Source organism: Scyliorhinus torazame, chromosome 15 (assembly GCF_047496885.1).
Source record: "Scyliorhinus torazame isolate Kashiwa2021f chromosome 15, sScyTor2.1, whole genome shotgun sequence".
Taxonomy (NCBI): domain Eukaryota; kingdom Metazoa; phylum Chordata; class Chondrichthyes; order Carcharhiniformes; family Scyliorhinidae; genus Scyliorhinus; species Scyliorhinus torazame.
Genome location: NC_092721.1, coordinates 67,421,508 through 67,447,570, shown reverse-complemented (window position 1 = coordinate 67,447,570; position 26,063 = coordinate 67,421,508). Strand labels below are relative to the sequence as shown.

Genomic DNA, 26,063 nt, shown 5'->3' with positions numbered 1-26,063 from the left:
GTTCGATTCCGGCTCTGGGTCACTGTCCGTGTGGAGTTTGTACATTTGTCCCGTGTCTGCGTGGGTTTCGTCTCCACAACCCAAAGATGTGCAGGATAGGTGGATTGGCCACGTTAAATTGCCCCTTGATTGGAAAAAATGAATTGGGTGCTCTATATTTAGAGAAAAAAAAATTTCACAAACCTTTCACAGATTTGTAAAGAAAAAAATATCTTCACATGAAATTCAATCAAGGAGGATATACCAGATGGATTTTCTTTTTGTAGATATATGGGCTGGGTGAAAGCCATGAGGTACTCATATCCTCTGAATTCCCCTTCCTTTACAATAGTCTTTCCTTTAGTCAGATTTAACATGAAAAGGTCGCTCAGGTTTTTATTTTCCCTGAAGTGAGGGGGGATGCGGTTGGGGAAACTGATGATTACAAGAACATAGGAATCAGGAAGATTTCAGACAGGCTTTGAAGATTTGAATTGTGAAGGAAATTGCTTTCTTCTTGCAAAAGATCCTAATGAACAACACACACTGGACAGTTTATGGACATCTGCAGAAATCAAGGACCTGGGGAAAAAAACACACAGCCTTGATTTATAGACTTGTAATCTCAGATGTAAAAAAAATACTTCCTGGAAATTCAATAACCATCTCCAAATCTGTCAGTTTACTCTCTTCTGTTTTCAGGCCTTCTACAACACGCTGTGTCTTGTATTTGACCAGTACAGTGCAGGAATGAATTACTGATATTAAAAGGTCACGTGTAATGATTATTTTATATGAAGAAAATAAAGATACTGAACACTCCCTAACATCTTCGGCTGGATTCTCCATTCCAGAGACTAAGTTTGATGTCGGGACAGGATTCATGGACTTGCATGACAGCAAAACTGGTGCCGCACCTGGACCGATTCAGTGATTGTGGATGGGTTAGTACCGGCGCCACGTGGAACATAATCAAATCCAATGAAAAATGGTGCGGGATTCGCCGGGTCCGTGATTGACACTCGGGAGGCTGGCAAGCTGCAGCTGCATATACAAATTACACTCCCTGCACACACTCATCCCAGCTAACAAGATGGCATGCTGATGGGTCGGCTTGGGCCAGAGAGCACCTTGGGGGGGGGGGGGGGGGGGGGGGGGTGCCCGGGGGGGTGCCCTTGGGGAGTGGGCGAGGGGGGGGGGCACCCATATGACCTGCGGCCAAAAGTTCACAGTGGGCAGTCAGCGGCGTGCACAGCTGCATCGCTTCCTTGCAGGCCATGGCAATGGTTTTCCATGCCCGTCCACCCTGACCCCACAGCCCATCTCCTGGCCACCCCATTGCTACTATCCCCAACCCTGACAGAAGCCCCCCCGGCCAGCGGCACAACTGTTAGCAAGCCATCGTGATGTTGGACGCTTTCTGTTCTCCCTCTCTCTCCCTCAACAGCCACGGCGCCTGTTTCACGATTTTTAAAAGCACAAGTGAACCTCGCCATCGGGAATTCGCCCCAGGATAGTGTAGGTGGAAAATCGCGGCGAATACCAGGTCACACACGCGAATGATATGCCAACAGTGTTTACTGTATATGTGTTCTGGAATGCATTGATGCACTGTCGAGGCGACAGAGAATTGCGATTTGCCGTGAAACCAGTACCCACACTGATTTAGGCGTCGGAACCAATTCTCCGCCCAATCATATTCCCCGATTCCGCCATTGGCCAACGGAGAATCCCACCCCTTAATTTTATAGCAATGCATATGAGATGGTCTATTTTAGTTCCTTTTTTATTTGTTCAAGCATGTGGGTATCGCTAGCCGGGACAGCATTCGTTGCCTATCCCTGAGGACACGCAAGAGTCAACATATTGCTGTGGGTCTGGAATCATACCAGGTAAGGATGACAGATTTCTTTCCCTGAAAGACATTAGTGAACCAGATGGGTTTTTACAAGAATTGACAATAGCTGTCAAACAGGAGAAACACATGCGATCTCAGGTAGTAAGTAAAGTGTCAAGTCCAAAAATGCACGCAGTTGCAGAGCTCTATTCAATTATGCATTTATTGACCCTACTTCGGTGATCTAATTATCCACACCCTTGACCTGCTGCAAGTGTTTTAAACATTCATTGGAGAGAATTGATGCGGAACGCTGGAGGTAATGTGAATTGTTCAAACAACTGGGAACTTTTCCTCTCCAAGGTATTCAAGAGGGCCTCATGTCGACACATAAAGCAAACTCTCCATAAGACCATAAGATATATGAGCAGAACTAGGTCACTTGACCCATTGAGCTTGCTCTGCTATTCAATCATGACTGATATGTTCCTTATCCCCATTCTCCTGCCTTCTCCCCATAGCCCCTGATCCCATTATTAATCAAGAAATCCCCTTATTAATCAAGAACACCAGATTTCTGCTTGAGGTGCTGTCACCGACAGGGCCACAGACCAAGTTCTGGAAGGCGGAATTCGAATAGTTCTTTCCGGGAAGCCTTCCTCGGATCCTCGGATGGCATACTTAATCTTCTCCAGGTGGGGAAATTCCGAGAGGTCAGCAACCCAGTCTGCAGTTGTGGGTGGTGCTGTTGATCGCCAGCCGAGCAGGGTTCTCCAGCGTGCGATTAGGGAAGTGAAAGCAAGGGCATTAGCCTCCTTCCCAATGTGTAGTTCCGGTTGCTCTGAAACCCTGAAGATTGACACTATTGGGCTTGGCTTCACCCTCACCCCCACAATCTTGGACATTGCCTCGGAGAAGGCTGTCCAGAACCCAGCAAGCTTGGGACAAGCCCAGAACATGTGGGTGTGGTTGGCCGGGCCCCTCTGGCACCATTCAAATTTATCCTCCACGTCCGGGAAGAACCTACTCATTCGGGTTCTGGTCAGATGCGTTCTGTGCATCACCTTGAGCTGCATTAGGCTTAGCCTTGCACAGGAGGAGGTGGAGTTAGCTCTGCTCAGTGTTTTGCTCCAGAGTACCCATCCTACCTCTGTCCCCAGTTTGTCGTCCCATTTTTGGTCTCGTCCAGTGGTGTTCGAGCTCTGTCCAGTAACTGTCCATATATTTTTCCACATAGCCCCCCCTCCTTGCTGCCTGTGCCTTTCAGGTCCTCTAATAGTGTGGTTTCTGGGGCCCCGCGGTGCCCTCCTGTCTCTTTGCAGAGAAAGTGATTTATTTGGAGGTGTCCGAATTCCTGTCTTTTTGCTCGTTTCCATTTCCTCGTCAGTTCGTCTAGTGTCGCCAGTGTGTGCCCCATGTAAAAGTCCATGACCGTCAGTGTGCCCCCATCCTGCCTCCATCTTTTGAAGGTGGTATCAAGCATGGCTGGGGGGAATCTGTGATGGGGGCCATGGGGGACATTTTAGTTACCCTGAAATGTTGTCTCAGCCGGGCCCATGTTCTCAGCGTGGCCGCTACCACTGGCTTCCTAGATATTTGGGGGCAGTTTGTCGACCTGTTCCAAAACCTGTTCGAGGGCAGCAACGAGGAGTAAGTTTAAGAATGAAAAAACAAGATAGATGAGGAACCAAAGGACTGCGCAATCTCGGGGAGGGGGGGGGAAGATGAAAGGAAGGTGGAGAGACCACAAAAAGAAGAGAAGCGGAGAGGGCGTTACCCCAGTGAAAATAAAAACAAAGCACAGCTGAAACCGAGGGCGGGGGGGGGGGGGGGAGGGACAGGGGGAGTGTGCAAGGGAGGGGGGGGAGGGGAGAGGGACCATAGACCGACCCAGAGGGCAGAGAAATGTAGATAGGACCATCTTTTAAAGAAAAACAAAATAAATCTCTTCTGTACAATAAAGTTAATTAACGCGGGTAAGAAAAATGTGATGTGTATATATACAATTGTTTATAAATATGATAAATGCCAGTAAAAAGATTTAAAAAAATAGAATAATTCTTTCTGAGAACAGAAGAACTCGGAGCAGGAGTAGGTAATTTGGCCTCTTGAGCCTGCTCCACCTTCAATACGATCATGGCCTCAAATCCACCACCCTGCCATTATCCGTAACCCTTCAACCCATTACTAATTAAAAACGTGTCTAACTCCTCCTCAAATTTACTTACTCAGTGGGAACATCCATAATATCCACACAAAAACATTATTGTGCCCTCATTGCCAGGCACAAGCTTTCTTTAAAACAGGTGGCCTGCCTACTGCGATTGGCAGTCCCGTCCCCAGCTTTTGTGCCCCCACAATGCCAGGAACCTGTTCAGTGCCCCAGTGCTGAGTGCCGACTCTCCCCATCACCTTGTACACCTCCTTTCCAAATGCCAGGTCTATCTCTCTCCCTCTACTCCTCTTATGAGCCTGGTGTGATTCTCTGGGACACCGATGATTGACACCCCAGTGAGCAACCTCATCCATCAGCTGAACAGATGTATGCAAACACGCATCCACTTCAGAATTCCAATTTCCTTCTCCAACAAGTTCTTAATGAGCTGTTTAAGAACTGTAAGTGACCTCAATCAGGTTCGCTGCCCCACCATGCAGTCTCATCTTCCTACCCTGATGTTTACTAATGCTAGAGTCCAGAAGGATATCTCTGTAGCCACCTGGGTTGGCCACTTCCCGATGTAAAATGGAGAACAGCAAAGGCTGAAGGGAAATTCAGCCAACACAGGCAGAAACTAGCAGGTGCACGTTTACTGTGTGTTAGACTCTGCAAAAGCCCAGACAGCATCGATACAAGCAGCCAGCGGCATAGTAATGTAGCAGCCATCTACATAGTAATGAGCGATCCCCGGGAACAATCGAAACATTTGAGGTAAACAAGGCCAAGCCAGACTCCTCGGCGCCAGCAGGAGCCAACACAAAAGAGGTTAACGGACACTTAAAGACCGCCCAACGATCAGGGAACAGCTCCAGTATTGGGGAAATCGAACCAAGTGATTGGAACGAAGTCCAAGCACTTGAAACCAGGTACGGGGTCCGCCCCGAAAGACGGGAAGCCCCTGGGGAGTATAAAGTAAAGCCCCCAAGTTCAAATCATCCTTCTTGACAGGGTCACTCAGCAATGCGAACCAACCCTTGACAGTGACCTGTCCAGCTGCCTCCAAAGAACGTAAGTTTCAAGTCAATGCTCGCTACGAGATAGGTGCTACTAGCTACCAGTCCATACCAGTTTTTGAATCCCGCAGACTCAGAACCCGAACGAAAGGCCATTTGTTCCCCTGACCTGGTGGGCCAGTCCGAAGCTAAGTATTGGCCTGTTAGTGATAGAAATAGCTTAGAAAGTAGAGTTTATGCATGAGTAGCGATTTACTGTGTATAATAAATGTGCTTTGAATTGAATCTTACTAATTGGTGTATTGAGTTATTGATCATTACTCGAACTTGAATCTCATGGCGGTATCATAAAGATACCTGGCGACTCTAGAACAAAGGTTATAAAACAGAGCCAATTGAACCACCCAAAAGTTAGCAACATATTACTGGCGACATCCTGACGGGACCCGATCTAGAAGTGGCTTAACCACTCCGGGAGAACCCAAAATTTGAATTAGAGATCCAATTGGGAACAGATAAACCACAAGTGTTCAAGCAGCTCTGATCAATTCTCATAATTCGGAAGTGTGTTAAATGCATGCGTAACTAACAGGGCAATAAGGTAACACTGATAGATTTTTTGTTGCGACAAAACTGTCGGGAGTTTGTATTCCGGAAAATAGCGAAAGCCGTACCCGTAATTACAGCACCGCCTTAATACCCCTTGTTCCAAATTTTGAAAGAGTATTTAGAGAGGAAATACGGCAATGCAGGCAATGCAACGCCTCATGAACCCTGAAGAATTCGTGGTCGCAGCCACCACCAGCAGCAGAGGAGGACAGTGTCCCATTTGGGAAGAAGAAATCAGAAAGTACCTCAAAGGGAAAGGATGGCCCCTTTGGAGCGAATTCTGTGAAAATGAGCAAACAGGTCCCGGGGGTATAGGATATACTTGGTGGGAGAACCTGAGCAAGATTCACAAGAAGAGCATAGGAAAAGCTCGCAAGCCAATGGCAATCGTGTCCTGTTTGGCACAATTGCAAGGCACAGAGGAGGTCGTTAGGACGCTCCGAAAAGAGATAGAAGGCATACATCGAATGAGCAAGGTCGATGTCAGTGAGGTAGAGAAAGAGAACATAGAGTTAAGGAGGAAGTTGGCAGCAAAAGACGGAGAGGTGGATGATGCCAAGTGGGCACACCAGTCTTGTCTGGCGCACTTAAGCAGCTTCCAATCCCAGTACAAAAAGGCCTATCAGGACACGCAACGTGCCGTCCTGGTACAAGAGGAAACCGAGAAGCAGGTAGAGCATTGCAGAGGCAGTGTAGTGACCTGAAGAGCACTCCATGCTGCCACCATGGAACAAAGACAAAGCTCATTAGACCACGCAAAGTGCCGGGAGCAGATTGCAGAACTGCAATCTCTGCTTTCAGTTCAAAAAGGATTCCAGGAAACCTTTGGATCACAGCTAGATGAGGAAGACGGCCCTGATTGGGAAGAATTGAATGAGACAGCGCAGAGATATGTTCAGGGAACATGTGCGCAGGGAAAGCCCCAGAAGTGAAAAGCGCCCCAATCCCCCACAGTGCAGATAGTTCAGGCTCCAATGAACCCAGTCACCACCCACCGCACAGCCACATCGGACGATACAGAATTTCTGTACACCACCCCCTTAACAGTGACCCAATTACGGGACGCGTGTAACAAAATCAAACCGTTCCTCCCCACCTCAGACCCCCACCACTTCTTTGCCAGAGTAAAACAGCAGGCGACCATGTACGGCCTGGATGAGTGAGAGCAAGTAAAGCTCACAGTTTTGAGTTTAGACCCTTCGGTCATAACAGCCCTTCCCGACCCACAGAATGTAGGAGGAGTCACCCTTGCAGAAATGCATACCACAATCCTAGACGCGATCGGGTGTAACAGAGGTGACCCCATAGATGGCCTCAATAAGTGCAGGCAAAAGAAAACCAAGCACCCCACAACATTTGCTGGACACTTGTGGATCCATTTCGCAGCAGTTTTCGGAGACTTAGACCGCGCCCATTTGTCCCCAGACAACATGGCCAAATGGACCTGCACCCTTATCTCCCATGCCACAGAAACAGGATAAAAAGCTTGTGCCAATTATAATCCCTCAGAGGAGGCTCATAATGAGAAATGGGTTGTAAAAAGATTGTCCCGTGCCTGGGAGCAATCTGTTCAAAACAAACCCACAAATAAAAATTCTGAAGAACAGCAGGCAGAAACAGACATACATGCAGTTAAGGCACATCAGAACGCCGCATGAGTAAATGAAGGCAAGAACAGCCGCCCACAAAAGTCACAGGAATGTTACAACTCTGGACAGTTTGCAAGAGAATGCAATGCCCCACAAAAACAGAGAGCCCAGCAGACAGGCACTCTAAATAAGAACAGGACAAAGCCAATACATAGCATTAGCACCCGTTCAGATCAGACGGACCTGACCGGAACGGACTGACGGTGTTCGGGCTCCCCCAGTTGGGTCTGCGACACCCTTTGCGATAGGTCCGGCCGACCGGTAGTTGCAGCAAAAATAGGGGGACAGCCCATTGAGTTTCTCTGGGACACAGGAGGGTCCCGCACCACAATCAATTCCTACACCATGTTTCAAAAGGACACGTGGCCCACTACAGCCACCATCACCCTCAGCGGCTTTACAGGCCACTCACAGCAGTGACACATCACAGCCCCTGAACCCATTCAAATCGGCAACATCACCACCAAGCATGTTGTATGTAAAACCGGAAACATTTTTTTTCCACAGCCCCATGCCACCACCCTTCTGACGCCCACTGGCAGTCAGAGAAACTAGTTTGTCCCGGACGCTAGTTCAGAGGAACTAGTTTGTCCACAGAGACTTGTTAATGTCCCAGACGCCAGTTCAGAGGAACATGTCTGTCCACTGAAACACAGACCCCTGTTCGTAACTGCCCTTCTGTTTCGAAGGAAGAACCAATACGGCAACCTCCCACGATGACTACATTTATTGCCCATTCTTATCGGTTGCTCAGGCAGTGGAGAAACGGCATTGGGACCAGCCCTGCCTGGGAACCCCCCCTCTGGTCAGCTACACTTGGGTAGAGCACACATGGCATTGGTCGCCGTCCTACCCGGGGATTCCATCCAAATCTTACCCGTCGCGGCCCATACGCACCTCATTTTGGCAATTTTCGTTCAAAAAGTTTTGTTTTGTTTTCAGGTAACCCTTAGGTTGCCACCCTATGCTATTTACATCCTCAAACATTTGGATGGTAAATCGCACAGCCTGCGAGACGGCTATCACTGTTTCAGTATCTTTAAGTGTGTCTTGTCCGAAGATACGGTTTAAAAAAATTTAAGAAATGAGGCAGTCACACATAGTGACCAATTATAAAGGGAGTAATTGGCACTAAAGGACAGACAGGCTATCATACGAGATATTAAAACAAGGTAGTGACAGACACTATACTTGATCCCACAGAACTCCAGAAGCTCCAGCGAAGAGAAGAGAAGAGAAAGAAGAAGAACCATGAGGACATCCTCCGTGTTGCTCATCACCCTAATGAACATTTGGTTGCGCGCGAACCCAAACCCCCTGACCCCAACCCCCACCCCCAGCCGTTAATGATTCACTCCCCCATAGTACCCAGAGCCCAGTCACATGTTGCTAACTTTTGGTTGGTTCAATTGGCTCTGTTTTATAACCTTTGCTCTAGAGTCGCCAGGCATCTTTATGATACTGCCACGAGGTTCAAATTCGAGTAATGATCAATAACTCAATACACCAATTAGTAAGATTCAAATCAAAGCACATTTATTATACACAGTAAATCGCTACTCATGCATAAACTCTACTTTCTAAGCTATTTCTATAATTAACAGGCCAATACGTAGCTTCGGACTGGCCCACCAGGTCAGGGGAACAAATGGCCTTTCGTTCGGGTTCGGAGTCTGCGGGAATCAAAGCTGGTATGGACTGGTAGCTAGTAGCACCTATCTCATAGCGAGCGGTGACTTGAAACTTACGTTCTTTGGAGGCAGCTGGACAGGTCACTGTCAAGGGTTGGTTCGCGTTGCTGAGTGACCCTGTCAAGAAGGACGATTTGAACTTGGGGGCTTTACTTTATAGTCCCCAGGGGCTTCCCGCCTTTTGGGGCGGACTCCGTACCTGGTTTCAAGTGCTTGGACTTTGTTCCAATCGCTTGGTTCGATTTCTCCAATACTGGAGCTGTTCCCTGATCGTTGGGCGGTCTTTAAGTGTCCGTTAACCTCTTTTGTGTTGGCTCCTGCTGGCGCCGAGGAGTCTGGCTTGGCCTTGTTTACCTCAAATGTTTTGATTGTTCCCAGGGATCGCTCATTACTATGTAGATGGCTGCTACATTACTATGCAGATGGCTGCTTGTATCGATGCTGTCTGGGCTTTTGCAGAGTCTAATACACAGTAAACGTGCACCTGCTAGTTTCTGCCTGTGTTGGCTGAATTTCCCTTTAGCCTTTGCTGTTCTCCATTTTACAGCGGGAAGTGGCCAACCCAGGTGGCTACATCTCAAAACTGACACACCAGTTGAGGATGATATTGTCAGATTACCCCAACTTTCCAGGTGGTGGGTGGGGGTATTAGGGTAAAGGTACAAACAGCACCAACAGGGTTTTGCTTTTTTGTCAGTTATTAGTGTTCGTGAGAAGTCCCTAAAATCTCCCGAAACATCCACAACAAAGGTTATAGACTGCTGTGAGTCAGAGATTAATAGCCTCATTTAGACAAGGATTCCTCATTTGTGTAAACTCGACACCATAAGCAGGCCAATCTTTCAGAGAATGCTGTCATTATCCAATTGTCAAATTTCTTTATTGCTCAATGTCTGTAAATCATCCAGTGATTCAAATGTACTATAATTACAGCTCTCTGGACTGCAAAGAATGGCATACCTACCAAAGTATCTTCAGAGAAAGTCATACCAGTTTATCCAACCTGCTGTTCTTTGTTTACTGACATCAGTTTCCCATGACAAATATAATCCATTTAATGATACTGATGGAAACTGGATCATCATTTTTAATGCAACAGAAGCTGGCTTCAGGACTTGTGGAAAGTGCATTGGCCCTAATATCACCTGAGTTTGTTTGGTCCTTGACTCAGCTTCCCACGGTGATAAATCTCCATTCTGAGCTGTGCAGCTTCAGCATTAAACACAATAAATATCTCAGCTCTTCGAATAATGAGAAGTTATTGTACTCCACCTTAATTGCCCTGCTGAGTTCCAGGCTTTTTTTCTTTTTGGGTTAAATGTGAGGAATTCTAAATGCCTAAGATGTAGATAATATTCCATTGAGGCCGGCAGTGACAGAAATATTACCGTATAGTTGCAACAGCTCTTTTCATCAGGTTTATTGAAGGCGAGCATATATTATGGTCCTTTATATAAACCATGAATCATCTGTTGATAATGAAGTCATCAGAGCTCACTTAAATGACTAGTCAGGTCTGAACCACTGGGCCTTAGGCTTCAGCTCCAATCAATCACACTGCAGATTTCTTTCTCCAAGGGCACATTTCTTGGAATGATGCTTCGAGTGGTTATTCTATTTGAGCAGAGATCACACTCTCTTTGCCTTTGGTCACACATCACTGGGGAGAAACTAATGCAGAAACTATTTGCATGTAAAATTAATTTAAAAGAATACTGCCATATTTCATTGAGTAAGGCTATAAACCAGCAAATCGCCAGCCATTAGTGATGCTTGAGCTGAAATGATTTAAATGACAACTCGGCTACAAAATTATTAATTACATTCTGTACAGTCTTATGCTCAGCCATATCACAAGCTCGCAGGATGTCTTCCCCAATTACCTTAGCAGATGCATTTATTCTACAGCGTATTATGTGGTTGAATCTTCTGATAACCTATGCTGCAAAGCTGTATAGTATTTTTAAAATTGGGTCTTTGGAATACTCTTTTATCCTATCAACCTTTATGAATTCCCATATTTCTCCCATCAGTAAAATCTAAAAATGTCCCGTAGAGTTTTGAATTACTAATATTTTTGCACGTTGATGCTTTATTGGCTTTTTAGGTAGCACTCACATCCTTTAAATCAGAAACTTGTGGGTTTGAGTCTTAATATAAGCTTATGAATCAAGCTAACATTGCAGTGTAGTACTAAGGGTGTGCTACATTGTCGCTCATGCTGGTCTCCAGATGAGAGGTTAAAGCTATGACGAGTCCATCTATTCCATTGGTTGTAAAGGAACGTCACAACCTATTTGAAAAGCAGTGAGATGCACCAATTAGTACCATCAGGATAGTTTAACTGGTGGTTTATCTCATTGCTATTTGTGGGATCCAGATGGGGCTGGCATAATTGTGAAGATACTACAAATGTAATGAAATGTTTATGACATGCTTAAGACATCCTGAGGATATAGAAAATGCTGTGACCTTCTAACTCTCTTTGAATTCCGAGGACTTTAGAAATGAAGCATCTCTCAGCATTTCCTAATAGCTTAATGCATTTCAGATGTTGAATGGACATCATTCCAAGAAATGTGCCCTTTAGTCCTCCTTCAGGGACTAAAGAGTCTCTGAAGTGCCTATGAGGGGGTCTTTGGCTAAATGCTGGTTTAGCCCATGTTTAATACAAGAAAACAACTTGATCAAGGAATTAAAGCCCACTAGAAATGATAGCACAAAGGGCTGGTAAGAGGCTGATTGCCACTTAAATTTCCTGGGGGACAAACATAAACAAAGCCTTTTGGTAGCTAGCACGGGACCTTCTGCCCTCTTCTAACAGGGACCAGCTATTTAGGAAGAAACATGTTGGGGGAAATATCCGGGTCTGGATGGGATACCCAACAGCCCATTGAAATGTGCGTCAGGCAAAAAACAGGTTTCATGCTGGGCGCCAAACCTGTTGAGAGTCTCCCGGCCCATCCTGCCGGACCCGACAGGTTTCCCGCCCAGATCCAGTGGGAAAATGCAAAGTCCTTATTTACATTCATTTCAATGCCCTTATTGGATTGAAAACTCATTTCACTGGCCTCCTATGATGCTCCCACAGACCCCTCCCATCCCAACAGCTGGGAGTCTCACTGGAGTGAATTGGTCTTGAGGGTGTCCGGGGTGGTGGGGTTCTTCATGGGATATGGGAGTCAGGAGGACTTGAGTTGGGCTGGAGGGTCTCAGGTGGGTGGTCTTTCCTGGGATGGGGGTCACTTGACTGATCTTCCCACATGCAACCTTTAAACACTTTCAACTGTCTGTCAGCATGTTAAGATGAAAGATCCCTGAGAGGAGAATAAAAGTCTTCCCATCTGTTGACTTAAATCCTTTAAGCTGCCTCCCAGCATGTTAATAATAAAGATGTGTGAGTCTAAAGTCAAAGTCTTCCCATTTGCAGCCTTAAAACCTTAAAACTGTTTGTCAGCATGTCAAGACGATGGGCGGGATCTGCTGGCCATGCTGCGCCTGAAAGGCAGCATGGCACGGCCAGTGGATGCCGGGAGATCCTACTTCCGTGATCTACCTGGCTCGCCACGCCGAGGGAGATCTAATGCGATCGTGCGAGACGTTGCAATGTAAATTCCGCCCATTGTGGGCAGGATCACTTTCTGGAAAATCTGCATATTAGAGAGAGATAGCTAGTCTCATTCTAATATGTGTTCCTGAGATCTAACCCCCTTGCCTGGGACTCTGGGAGAGTGCTATTTAGTGCGGGTCTCCACAAACAGGGACCAGGTGTAACAGGACTTGTGGGGATCTCGCAGGAGTTGGAGGTCCCCAGGTTCATGCCCTCTTGGTAGGATGGCACCCTGGCACTGCTGATGCCACCAGGGCATCTTGGTATTGCAAACCTGGCATCCTGGTACTGCCAAGGTGGCCAGGTAGTACTGCCAACTAGTAGGGGAACAACTTGAGTGCAAGGCTGGCACTGCCAAGCTTGCATTATCCATGCAGTGGGTACGAGGACAGGGTATGCCCTGCATGGGTGTCCCCCCGATGATCCTTTATAGTGAGTTGGGTCTTTTTGCGGGGGGGGGGGTGAAGTTGCATCCGGGGCTCCTCAGCGCAGAGAATAGGGCTATGTGCGGCCACGGCTGCAGATTCCCCGCTGAGGCCACTGATCTACCTGGATGGGTGTTAGATAGCGGGGTGTTTCTCAGCACTCCGCGCGGCGGAGACACCTGGCTAATCGCGCTCTGTGGGACTCTGTCCCCATTTACGATGATTGTGCCAAATAGATCTGTGTTTGAAGGGAAAAGTTGTCCCTTTAATGTGGTGGAAACATTTGAAGTGATTTGTCACAGTCAATTTCATTGTTTTTTAATCTTTATCAAGTCTGTGTGCATGTCGAGAAACCTAAAAACTTTAAACTTGATTGTTCACATTCAATTTCATGGAACACTGCCTTTCCAAAACAGCTTGATTGACAGGTCCAGAAAGTTTCAAAGGAGGGTTCACCATTTTTTATTTGTATAGCTCTACAGGGGTCCATTAACTCTGAAGTACTTCCACCACATTAAAGGGAAGACTTTTACATTCCTCTCACAGATCTTTCAGTTTATCATGCTGGGAATCCGGTTAAAGGGTTTGAGGCTGCAAATGTGCTTACTTTCACTTTATTCTTGGAGATCATTCATCAGCTTAAAATGTTGCAAAAAGCTAATGACCCCCATCCCGGGAAACACACCCCATCTGTGCCCTTCGAGCCTAGCCCAGGCCATTCGACCTCCCATGGTGGACTCTCCCTTGGCACCTCGGAGGCAAGTGTAGGAGGTTACTCACCCCCTTGCACCCTCTCAGAGTGCAAGGTGTCAGGTTGGCATTGCCAAATGGTGGGACCTGGAAGAGGGGACTGAGTAGGGGAATGGGGGCGGGAGAGACTGAGGGGGGCTGAAGGAGGATCTGAAGCCGGGCTCACGTCCTGCACTAACTAATTCTGCTCGCCAGAGCAGGAAGATATTGGAGCGCCATTTTAAAATGATGCCCAGATCTCTAGATCCCCCACCGGGGTCTGCGGAGCCCCCCAACTCACCAATTAGGGTGTCGTAGAACGATCCGCACTGTGTCAGTTTGCATGATAGCTCAGTCGGTAACCTCGGTTGTGTTAAAAGCGCATTTTCCCCTGTAGAGGCAAGACCCTGCTTCCTCAAAAGCCGGAGGACCGCGGTAAAATTTTCCAAATGCTCCTGGTCCGATGTACCAGTGATTAGGACGTCATTGAGGTACACCGCCACTCTCAGGAGTCCGCGCAGAATGTTTTCCACTACCCGTTGGAAGATTGCGCAAGTGGTGGTAACCCCTAAGGGAAGCCAAATGTACTCAAAGAACAAAGAACAAAGAACAAAGAAATGTACAGCACAGGAATAGGCCCTTCGGCCCTCCAAGCCCGTGCCGACCATACTGCCCGACTAAACTACAATCTTCTACACTTCCTGGGCCCGTATCCTTCTATTCCCATCCTATTCCTATATTTGTCAAGATGCCCCTTAAATGTCCCTATCGTCCCTGCTTCCACTACCTCCTCTGGTAGTGAGTTCCAGGCACCCACTACCCTCTGCGTAAAAAACTTGCCTCGTACATCTACTCTAAACTTTGCCCCTCTCACCTTAAACCTATGCCCCCTAGTAATTGACCCCTCTACCCTGGGGAAAAGCCTCTGACTATCCACTCTGTCTATGCCCCTCATAATTTTGTATACCTCTATCAGGTCGCCCCTCAACCTCCTTCGTTCCAGTGAGAACAAACCGAGTTTATTCAATCGCTCCTCATAGCTTATGCCCTCCATACCAGGCAACATTCTGGTAAATCTCTTCTGCACCCTCTCTAAAGCCTCCACATCCTTCTGGTAGTGTGGCGACCAGAATTGAACACTATACTCCAAGTGTGGCCTTACTAAGGTTCTATACAGCTGCAACATGACTTGCCAATTCTTATACTCAATGCCCCGGCCAATGAAGGCAAGCATGCCGTATGCCTTCTTGACTACCTTCTCCACCTGTGTTGCCCCTTTCAATGACCTGTGGACCTGTACTCCTAGATCTCTTTGACTTTCAATACTCTTGAGGGTTCTACCATTCACTGTATATTCCCTACCTGCATTAGCCCTTCCAAAATGCATTACCTCACATTTGTCCGGATTAAACTCCATCTGCCATCTCTCCGCCCAAGTCTCCAGACAATCTAAATCCTGCTGTATCCTCAGACAGCCCTCATCGCTATCCGCAATTCCACCAACCTTTGTGTCGTCTGCAAACTTACTAATCAGACCAGTTACATTTTCCTCCAAATCATTTATATATACTATAAAGAGCAAAGGTCCCAGCACTGATCCCTGTGGAACACCACTGGTCACAGCCCTCCAAATGGAAAAGCATCCCTCCATTGCAACCCTCTGCCTTCTATGGCCTAGCCAGTTCTGTATCCACCTTGCCAGTTCACCCCTGATCCCGTGTGACTTCACCTTTTGTACTAGTCTACCATGAGGGACCTTGTCAAAGGCCTTACTGAAGTCCATATAGACAACATCTGCTGCCCTACCTGCATCAATCATCTTAGTGACCTCCTCGAAAAACTCTATCAAGTTAGTGAGACACGACCTCCCCTTCACAAAACCGTGCTGCCTCTCACTAATACGTCCATTTGCTTCCAAATGGGAGTAGATCCTGTCTCAAAGAATTCTCTCCAGTAATTTCCCTACCACTGAAGTAAGGCTCACCGGCCTGTAGTTCCCGGGATTATCCTTGCTACCCTTCTTAAACAGAGGAACAACATTGGCTATTCTCCAGTCCTCCGGGACATCCCCTGAAGACAGCGAAGATCCAAAGATTTCTGTCAAGGCCTCAGCAATTTCCTCTCCAGCCTCCTTCAGTATTCTGGGGTAGATCCCATCAGGCCCTGGGGACTTATCTACCTTAATATTTTTTAAGACACCCAACACCTCGTCTTTTTGGATCACAATGTGACCCAGGCTATCTACACCCCCTTCTCCAGACTCAACATCTACCAATTCCTTCTCTTTGGTGAATACTGATGCAAAGTATTCATTTAGTACCTCGCCCATTTCCTCTGGCTCCACACATAGATTCCCTTGCCTATCCTTCAGTGGGCCAACCCTTTCCCTGGCTACCCTCTTGCTTTTTATGTACGTGTAAAAAGCCTTGGGATTTTCCTTAACCCTATTTGCCAATGACTTTTCATGGCCCCTTCTAGCCCTCCTGACTCCTTGCTTATGTTCCTTCCTACTTTCCTTATATGCCACACAGGCTTCGTCTGTTCCCAGCCTTTTAGCCCTGACAAATGCCTCCTTTTTCTTTTTGACGAGGCCTACAATATCACTCGTCATCCAAGGTTCCCGAAAATTGCTGTATTTATCTTTCTTCCTCACAGGAACATGCCTGTCCTGTATTCCTTTCAACTGACACTTGAAAGCCTCCCACATGTCAGATGTTGATTTGCCCTCAAACATCCGCCCCCAATCTATGTTCTTCAGGTCCCGCCTAATATTGTTATAATTAGCCTTCCCCCAATTTAGCACATTCATCCTCGGACCACTCTTATCCTTGTCCACCAGTACTTTCAAACTTACTGAATTGTGGTCACTGTTACCGAAATGCTCCCCTACTGAAACATCTACCACCTGGCCGGGCTCATTGCCCAATACCAGGTCCAGTACCGCCCCTTCCCTAGTTGGACTGTTTACATATTGTTTTAAGAAGCCCTCCTGGATGCTCCTTACAAACTCCGCCCCGTCTAAGCCCCTGGCACGAAGTGAGTCCCAGTCAATATTGGGGAAGTTGAAGTCTCCCATCACCACAACCCTGTTGTTTTTACTCTTTTCCAAAATCTGTCTACCTATCTGCTCCTCTATCTCCCGCTGGCTGTTGGGAGGCCTGTAGTATACCCCCAACATTGTGACTGCACCCTTCTTATTCCTGATCTCTACCCATATAGCCTCACTGCCCTCTGAGGTGTCCTCTCGCAGTATAGCTGTGATATTCTCCCGAACAAGTAGCGCAACTCCGCCTCCCCTTTTACATCCCCCTCTATCCCGCCTGAAACATCTAAATCCTGGAACGTTTAGCTGCCAATCCTGCCCTTCCCTCAACCAGGTCTCTGTAATGGCAACAACATCATAGTTCCAAGTAGTAATCCAAGCTCTAAGTTCATCTGCCTTACCCGTAATGCTCCTTGCATTAAAACATATGCACTTCAGGCCACCAGACCCGCTGTGTTCAGCAACTTCTCCCCGTCTGCTCTGCCTCAGAGCCACACTGTCCCTATTCCCTAGTTCTCCTTCAATGCTCTCACCTTCTGACCTATTGCTCCCGTGCCCACCCCCCTGCCATACTAGTTTAAACCCTCCCGTGTGACACTAGCAAACCTCGCGGCCAGGATATTTATGCCTCTCCGGTTTAGATGCAACCCGTCCATCTTATACAGGTCACACCTGCCCCGGAAGAGCTCCCAGTGGTCCAGATAACGGAAACCCTCCCTCCTACACCAGCTGTTTAGCCACGTGTTTGTCTGCTCTATCTTCCTATTTCTAGCCTCACTGGCACGTGGCACAGGGAGTAATCCTGAGATTACAACCCTCTATGTCCTGTCTTTTAACTTTCTGCCTAGCTCCCTGAACTCCTGCTGCAGGACCTCATGCCCCTTCCTGCCTATGTCGTTAGTACCAATATGTACAACGACCTCTGCCTGTTTGCCCTCCCCCTTCAGGATTCCCTCTACCCGTTCGGAGACATCCTGGACCCTGGCACCAGGGAGGCAACATACCATCCTGGAGTCTCTTTCACATCCACAGAAGCGCCTATCTGTGCCCCTGACTATAGAGTCCCCTATTACTATTACTCTTCTGCGCTTTGACCCTCCCTTCTGAACATCAGAGCCAGCCGTGGTGCCACTGCTCTGGCTGCTGCTGTTTTCCCCTGATAGGCTATCCCCCCCGGCAGTATCCAAAGGGGTATATCTGTTCGAGAGGGGGACAACCACAGGGGATTCCTGCACTGACTGCCTGCCCTTTCTGGTGGTCACCCATTTCTCTGCCTGCACCTTGGGTGTGACCACATTTACATAACTGCGATCTATGACGCTTTCCGCCACCTGCATGCTCCTAAGTGCATCCAATTGCTGCTCCAACCGAACCATGCGGTCTGTGAGGAGCTGCAGTTGGGTGCACTTTCTGCAGATGAAGCCATCCGGGACGCTGGAAGCCTCCCGGACCTGCCACATCTCACAGTCAGAGCACAGCACCCCTCTAACTGACATTGCGTCAATTAATTAAAATTAAAATTTGTCTTTTTTTTAAATACTTTTTTTTTAAATTGCAAAGCTACTGTCAACTATCTGTTTCCGAGCACTAGATTTCTAATAGAAATGCGATAGCTAACTATAATACTCTCCGATCTCTGGCTTAGATATCCTCTAAATTATAATTAAGTTATTATGTTTAATTAGTTCCCAAATACTCAAATTTTTTTTAAAATTTAGGTTAGAATCCCAACCAGCCACTCTGGCCACAGCTTTTCTGTGATGTCACTTCAGTTTCCCCCCGACACACACAATTTGAAAAAAGGTATAAAAGTAAAAATCACTTACTTACCTTCTTACCTTCTGAGTGTCTGAGAAGTTCTCAGGTTCTCTCGCTGACAGAGACTGCTCCTCCACCTCCGATCCTTGACCTGCACAATGCTAATAATATAATATGGCACTTACCTTACACCAATGGGTCTTATTATTAGGTTAGAGGAGGAGGGCGGGTGGGAGGCACTACACGTGTAGTGTCTCGGGTTTCCTCTCCACCAGAATTTATTGGTTGGGGGGGGGGGACTTGCCAGAGGTCGAACTTCCGGTTCCCGCCTTATATAAAAACAAATAAAACAGAAAAGAAGAACAGACACGGGACCAGGCAAGGCTTTTTAAACTCACTACTCACCTCCCAGAAGGCCCCTGCGCACCGCTGCCGCCGAAATCCAAAGGGCTGCTCCTGTAAAGGTAAGGTTTTTAAATACACTACTCACCTCCAAGAAGGCCCCTGCGCACCGCTGCCGCCGAAATCCAAAGGGCTGCTCCTGTAAAGGTAAGGTTTTTAAATACACTACTCACCTCCAAGAAGGCCCCTGCGCACCGCTGCCGCCGAAATCCAAAGGGCTGCTCCTGTAAAGGTAAGGTTTTTAAATACACTACTCACCTCCAAGAAGGCCCCTGCGCACCGCTGCCGCCGAAATCCAAAGGGCTGCTCATGTAAAGGTAAGGTTTTTAAATACACTACTCACCTCCAAGAAGGCCCCTGCGCACCGCTGCCGCCGAAATCGAAATACTCGTACAGTCCTCGGTGTGTATTGATGGGAACAAAAGACCTCAGCTCCGGGACCAAAGGCAGCTGCAGGTACGCATGGCTCATATCAAATTTGTAAAACATGCGGCCACTGCTGAGCTTTGCATATAGTTCCTCTATGCAAGGGACAGGGTAGCGATCCAGATGGGAAACGCAGTTTTTTAAAATAAATTTAGAGTACCCAATTATTTTTTTTTCCAATTAAGGCTTGAATTAACGTGGCCAATCCACCTGCCCTGCACATCTTTGGGTTGTGGTGGTGAAACCCGCGCAGACACGGGGAGAATCCACACAGACAGTGACCCAGGGCCGGGATCGAACCGGGTCCTCGGCACCATAGGCAGCAGTGCTAACCGCTGCACCACCATGCTGCTCTAGGTGGGAGATACACTTGACCGTTATTTTGTAATCTCCGCAGAAACAGATGGAGCCGTCGGGTTTCAGCACCAGCACGACTGGGTTCGCCCAGTTAGAGAACTGGACAGGGTGTATTATTTTTAACCCTTCAAGTCAGTCTAACTCTGCGGCCACTTTGGAATCTGATGCGTAAAGGACAGGGCGGGAATGGAAATATCTTGGCTGGGCATTTGGATCAATGCTGATGAGGGCCATCGCCCCTCCGATGATGTCTAACCTCTCATGGAACACGGTGGAGAATCTGGCCAGGTGACGCTCAAGCCCATGCTGTTGCATTCAGAAAGCACTATGCCAGTCCAATCGAAGGTGGCACAGCCAGTCATGGCCCAGCAGACACAGGCCACTGCCATTTATGACCACTGACAGGAGGTTCTCCGTCTGTTGACCGTACTCCACTGGGGCCATACACCTATCCGATATTACCAGCGGTTCATCAGTGTAGGTAACAAGACTGGAGTTGGCGTCCTGAAGGTTCCGCGTCTCGAGGCCAGAACAAATACTTTTGAAAGTCTGGCAGCTGATCAGGGGTAATGCCGCGTGCGCCCGTGTCTAATTCCATTTGGATGGAATGTCCATTCACTTGTAACAAAAGCTGGAATGGGGCAAGCCGAGACGAAGACAGGCAATGCAGCCTACGATAGGCCTCTTCTTCGTTGTGGGTCTGGTTCCTTAGGCGGCGGTCACATATGGCATGGTGCCTGGGCAAAAGGGCCCTCAGAACTTTTTTGGCAGAAACTTTTTTGGCAAAAGTTGCCATCAGCAAAATCAGTGTAAAGTTGGGAGCAAATTTAGGCAAAGTTTCTGCGTAAGCGCGATCTGAGAAATTCTAGCCCCATCTCTGGGTATTGTTGTGCAATCTGCCCCTCTGAGGAAATGAGACTCCACACCAGAAGTGTTGCCTTGTAAAATCCATCCCATCATTATCTCAAGAAATGTTCCAACTTTCTGTTTTATGTTATTTTCACCTTTGGTACAAAGATAAATAGTTATCTTTAAATTATTTACTGCTGCAAGTAAGACATTTTCTGCCTTGCTGCCTGCTGATATTTCTCAGTGTTTTGTTTGTCATTGCTGTATGTGTGGGAGGTACAATACAGGGCATAGTTTACAAAAGTGGTATGTGAAAGTTCAGTCTTGTTGCCAATCGTGAAATGAATCCTTCGCAGCTGATAAATATATATTCATAGACTTTTTTTTAGCTTGCTGAAGGTTTCCTTCATACACTGTTTGCACATTGTAATAATTGTGCATTTTGAAGACTGAAGTCTTTCACTTTGTATGGGAATTCTCGGCACTTTCAGAGTGACAAATCTCACCATCCCTGTGAACGTGAGCCTCGGGCATCAGGACATGCCCTTTACTGGAGATATTGCTGGAGACTATTCAAAACCAAATGAGGCAATGGGGTGTTTCTTCTGTTCCTGCACCTGCACATATTGGATCACCCAGGCACGGAGTACAGAAGAAAATTAGCACATCTATAATGGAGTCCATCCAATTTTCAATCTATTTACTTAAAGGGGCTGCGTAAATTGTGTGGGTTTTCCAGCAGATTTTCTTTGGTCCACTGTATCTAGAAGATCCAATAGCCCTAAGTATAATCGTATACAACACTGTCGCAATATATTAGTGGCTTGAACAATGTTTGTAATCTTTGTAATTTTGGTGCCCTTATTACAAACTGTATCTCAATGTTAAGTTGCTAAAATCAGTGGAAAACAACAAGAGCAGCTAAAAGGATATTCAAAAAGATATTTTGAACAATTTGATTGGTTCACTTTATCCTCTTTTTTGCTAAGTCTTGCTAACATCACATTCTAGTTGGGTGTCTTCGCATATTCAATTGGAAACTTATCTTTTTTCTATTGGATCGAGTCAGTATGTTTCCTGACTTCAATGCTATTTATTGTTGTTGGAATATGTGACCGCCAAAGTTTCATGTACAAAATACAAGCTAACTGCACACCTTGCATAATAATAGATTATAGATTATTGAATTCATTCAGTTGGAAAGGGAAAACCTGTGACAGTTGTTTAAATTAGGGAAAGGGAATAATTATTATGTAGCTAATAGTTGTTGGGATTGATTAATCAGTGGAATCATTTTTCACTCAGTGCACTCTCAGCTGGCATTATACCACTCTAATTCTGTATAAATAACAGTAGGGAATAATAGTTGGTATGGAGGTACCCTGCTTTGCATTGTTTGAAGTAAAGCTAATCTTGCACTGCTGTTCATGGTTCATGATGAATGTTTTGCAATAGCGTTTACTGCATAGAGAACAGCCATTCTGCTCTTTTCTTCAAATGAAATTCCAACAGTTTCGGAAGACAAGTACTTTTCTCATCTGCTATCAAAGCAAGGATAGTTTATGGGTGTCTGCAAGGGTCTCTACTTTAATAAGCCAAACAGACCCCAGGACATCACAGCACAATGTTTTCCTGAAAAGCTGGTTGTTACTGTGAGGGCGATACATTCCCATGCTACATGGTGCCAACTGATTAGATATATGGTCCCATTAAGTCACTGAATTATCTCATTTATGTTGACTTTTCATGCATATATTTCACTAACTTCAGCCTGTTTAAATGTTTTGTGCTCCACTTGAATATAACACCGTTGTTCAGGCTAACTGATCTTGAGCTTTGCTTTTACAAACTTACTCTTCTAAAAAAAAGGTCTGAGATTTGCAGTGGATTTCTTCTTTACTACCAAAATGGCAGCTTAACAGTCAGAACTGTAAAAGTGTACACATGTACATGTGCAATCATTACCCAATTATTGATTTGCTCTTAGGTTAATTGCCTAATTCTAAAGAAGCACTAATGGGCCTTTGATGGTCCCATGAAAGGCAGAAAGGGAAATTAAACTAAAAGGAGCTTGCTCTGAGAAATTGTGTTCTCATTCTTGTTTAATTCTGCTTTGGGCTTTACTTAAATATAGTTTATTAGGGTTGTAGCAAATAGTCATTTTAAAAATTTATTGTCATTAGAATAACCCTGTCAACTGAGGCAATTTGTATTTTTGTTTTATCCAAGCACATGATGTGGGCATTTCTGGCAAGACCAGCATTTATTGCCCACGCTAATTGTCCTTAACTCAAAGATTTGCTAGGCTATTGCATAGGGCAGTTAAGAATCAGCCATTTACTGCGGGATTGGAATAATATATAGATCAGATGGGGAAGGATGGTTGATTTCTTTGCCGAAGTAGCAATGGCAAACCAGATCAGCTTTTGCAAGAATCCAGAAGTTGCATGGTCGCATTACTGCTACCAGCTTATTATTCCCGATTTACACATGAAATGAATTCAAATTACCCAATTACTGTGGTAGGAACTAAGCTTGTGTCTCTTTGTTATTAGTCTTGACCTCTGGATTATTAGTATCTATTATTATCCCTTTTTAAAAAATTCATTTACGGGATGTGGGTGTCGATGGTTAGACCAGCATTATTGCCCATCCCCAGTTGCCCATCAGAGGGTGGTGGTAAGTTGCCTTCTTGAACCGCTGCAGTACTTGAGGTGTAGGTACACCCACTGTGCTGTTAGAGAGGGAGTTCCAGGATGTTGCCCCAGCGATAATGAAGGAACGGCGATATATTTTCAAGTCATGGTGGTGAGTGACTTGGAGGGGAACCTCGAGGTGGTGGGGTTCCCAGGTATCTGCTGCTCTTATACTTCGAGATGGTAATGGTCGTGGGTTTGGAAGGTGCTGCCTGCAGAACATTGGTAAGTTACTGCAGTGCATCTTGTAGATGGTACAAACGGTTGCCACTGTTCGTCGGTGGTGGAGGGTTTGAACATTTATGGAAGGGGGAGCAATCAAGCGGAGTGCTTTGTCCTGGATATGTTGAGCTTCTTGAGTGTTGTTAGAGCTGCACTCATCCAGGCAAGTGGTGAGTATTCCATTACATTCCTGACTTGTGCCTTGTAAATGGTGGACAGGCTTTGCGAGAGTCAGGAGATGAGTTACTCACTGTAGGATTCCTAGCCTTTGACCTGCCCTGGTAGCCACAGTATTAATATGGCTAGTCCAGTACAGTTTCTGATCAATGGTTACCCCTAGGATGTTGATTGTGGGGGATTCAGTGATGGTAATGCCATTGAATATCAAGGGCGGTGGTTAGATCCTCTCTTGTAGGAGATGGTCATTGCCTGGTACTTCTGTGGTGCAAATGTAAATAGCCACTTGTAGTCCAAGCCTGGATATTATCTAGGTCTTGCTGCGTTTGGACATGGACTGCTTCATTATGTGAGCATACACGAATGGTGCTGAACATTGCGCAGTCATCTGCAAGCATCCCCACTTCTGACCTTATAATGAAAGAAAGGTCATTGATGAAGCACTTGAAGATGGTTGGGCCTAAGACACACTAGTATCTCCAGTATCTCCATGTCAGCATTTTATACGTATCCTTGGCATTTGGACACAAGGCCAGAATTTAATGCCAATCCATCATCGCTCTGAGAAAGTGGTGATGGGCTGCCTTTTTGGAACAGTTTGATACAACTGGCTGGCTTGCTTGGCCACTTTGGTAAACAATGAAGAATTACCCATGTTAGTGTGATATTGATGTCACAAATAAGCCAGAATGAGTAAAGGTGGCAAGTTCCTTTCTCTAAGGGATCATTTTACATTTTCCAACATTCTGGCACCTTCATCAACAATGTTTTCTTCAACTATTGTGGTGAAATTTGTACTTAAATTGGTGGATTATCTTTGTGGAGCAGGTGTTACTGAGAGCCGCAGGCTGGGTTGGATGTGCAGGTAAAATAAGTTCCTCAGCTGCTCTCCTCCAGTTCCTTTATCATTCATGAACCACCCATCCCATTGTTTCCATTAGACACAGAACCCATTCACTGTCCCAGTATTCTCTACCCTATCTGCCACCCCCTTCATTTCCATCACTTCCTCCATATCCTCCCCTCCTATTTTCACTCATTTCAAAAGTTATTCACCCTCTTACTCAGTCCTCCAAACCGTTGTAGAGACCAGACATTCCCCCAACAACAACATATTGGGGGCAGTTTTCTGGCCACGTTGCACCTAGTGCCGTTCCTGCTATTTCTGGTGAATAGGAGAGCTCAAAAATGGATTCCTGCTGGGCGCCGAACCGATCGTGGTGCTCCTGACCCCACTGCCCGTTGCGATATTCAAATGAGTCTTAAAACTCATTTAAACATGTGCAGCCTGTTCGAGGTCGGAGTGTCCTGGCTCCCAGCATTCACCGGCCCCAGCGGTGCAGAGTGATGTTAGCGCCATTCAGGAATGGTTTTCAAAAATGGAAACCAGACGCGATGGCCATGCCGGGGGGGCTCGGGGACCTTGGAGTCCCCAGGTAGACGGTGACAGGGCAGGACAATGCCCTCATACCCGGGATGGGCCAACCTGGCACCATGACAGTGCCAACCTGGCATCCTGATAGTGCCAGGTTGGTACTGCCCACGTGCCAGGAGCAGTAATTGGGTGTCAGGGGCAGTGCTAGGGTGCCAAGGGGTGGGAAGTGAGAGCAACCATGACCATGAAAGGGGGGCGGGGGTGAAGTGGGTGCATAAAGATGGGGCCAGAAGTGGCGAGGCCTGAAGGATGGGGGCATGAAATGGGGGAATGAAGGGTGGGGGCGTATGAAGTTTGGTATGAAAGGAGGGTGAAGGGGAATATGAAGGGTGGGAAGGCCCGAAGCGGGAGAATGGGGGAGCCTGAAAGGAGGGTACCGAGGGGGGGTGTCTGGCCTTAATGGTGGGGGGCCGTCAGTGACCCCGGAGCGGGATATGCTCTCTTGGAAGGGAGAGGGGGGGCGATGTCCCAATGCTGAGGTGGATGGATGGGGGTGGGGTTGGATCATCCTACTGCCTGCATGGGGAGGTGTTGCGGACATTTGGTGATGTGGAGGTCATCCCCTGAGGGTCAAGAGCTGGAGGTGATGCCCATATCTGCTGATTCACGATGCCAAAGATGGGGAGTACTTAACTTTGAGATCTAGGCACCCTTTAAAAAGGACATCCCGATCTCTGAGGAGCCAGTTTTGCAAGCATCTTTAGTTACCCATTTCGAAAAAGTTTAAGGGCGAGATTCAGTGACTCCATTGTGCCCATCGCAGATCTAGGGGCAGAATTGTGCACAAGCCCCAAATCGAAATCGTTGCCAGGCTGATTGCAAGTCACTGGACTCATTCCGCCTGGCGTGATCTGGATCTCGCCCTCACTGCATATTTAAATAAGCCCAACAGTTCATTTAAATACCCGAACGCCAAATTCACCTGGCGCCCAATACTCAACAGCCAAGCCTGGGAGACCAAGCCAGAACGCCGCTTGGTACTGGCCCACACAATCGTG

At 46.8% G+C, this 26,063-nt stretch overlaps 1 long non-coding RNA gene across 1 annotated transcript; it reads left to right on the top strand.

The window, feature by feature from the left end:
- Positions 1-722: 722 nt before the first annotated feature.
- On the top strand, positions 723-10,027 carry LOC140391402 (uncharacterized). Its single transcript, XR_011935046.1, has 3 exons — positions 723-923; positions 1,779-1,871; positions 9,870-10,027. It is a non-coding gene; the product is annotated as an uncharacterized lncRNA (long non-coding RNA).
- Positions 10,028-26,063: the final 16,036 nt, after the last annotated feature.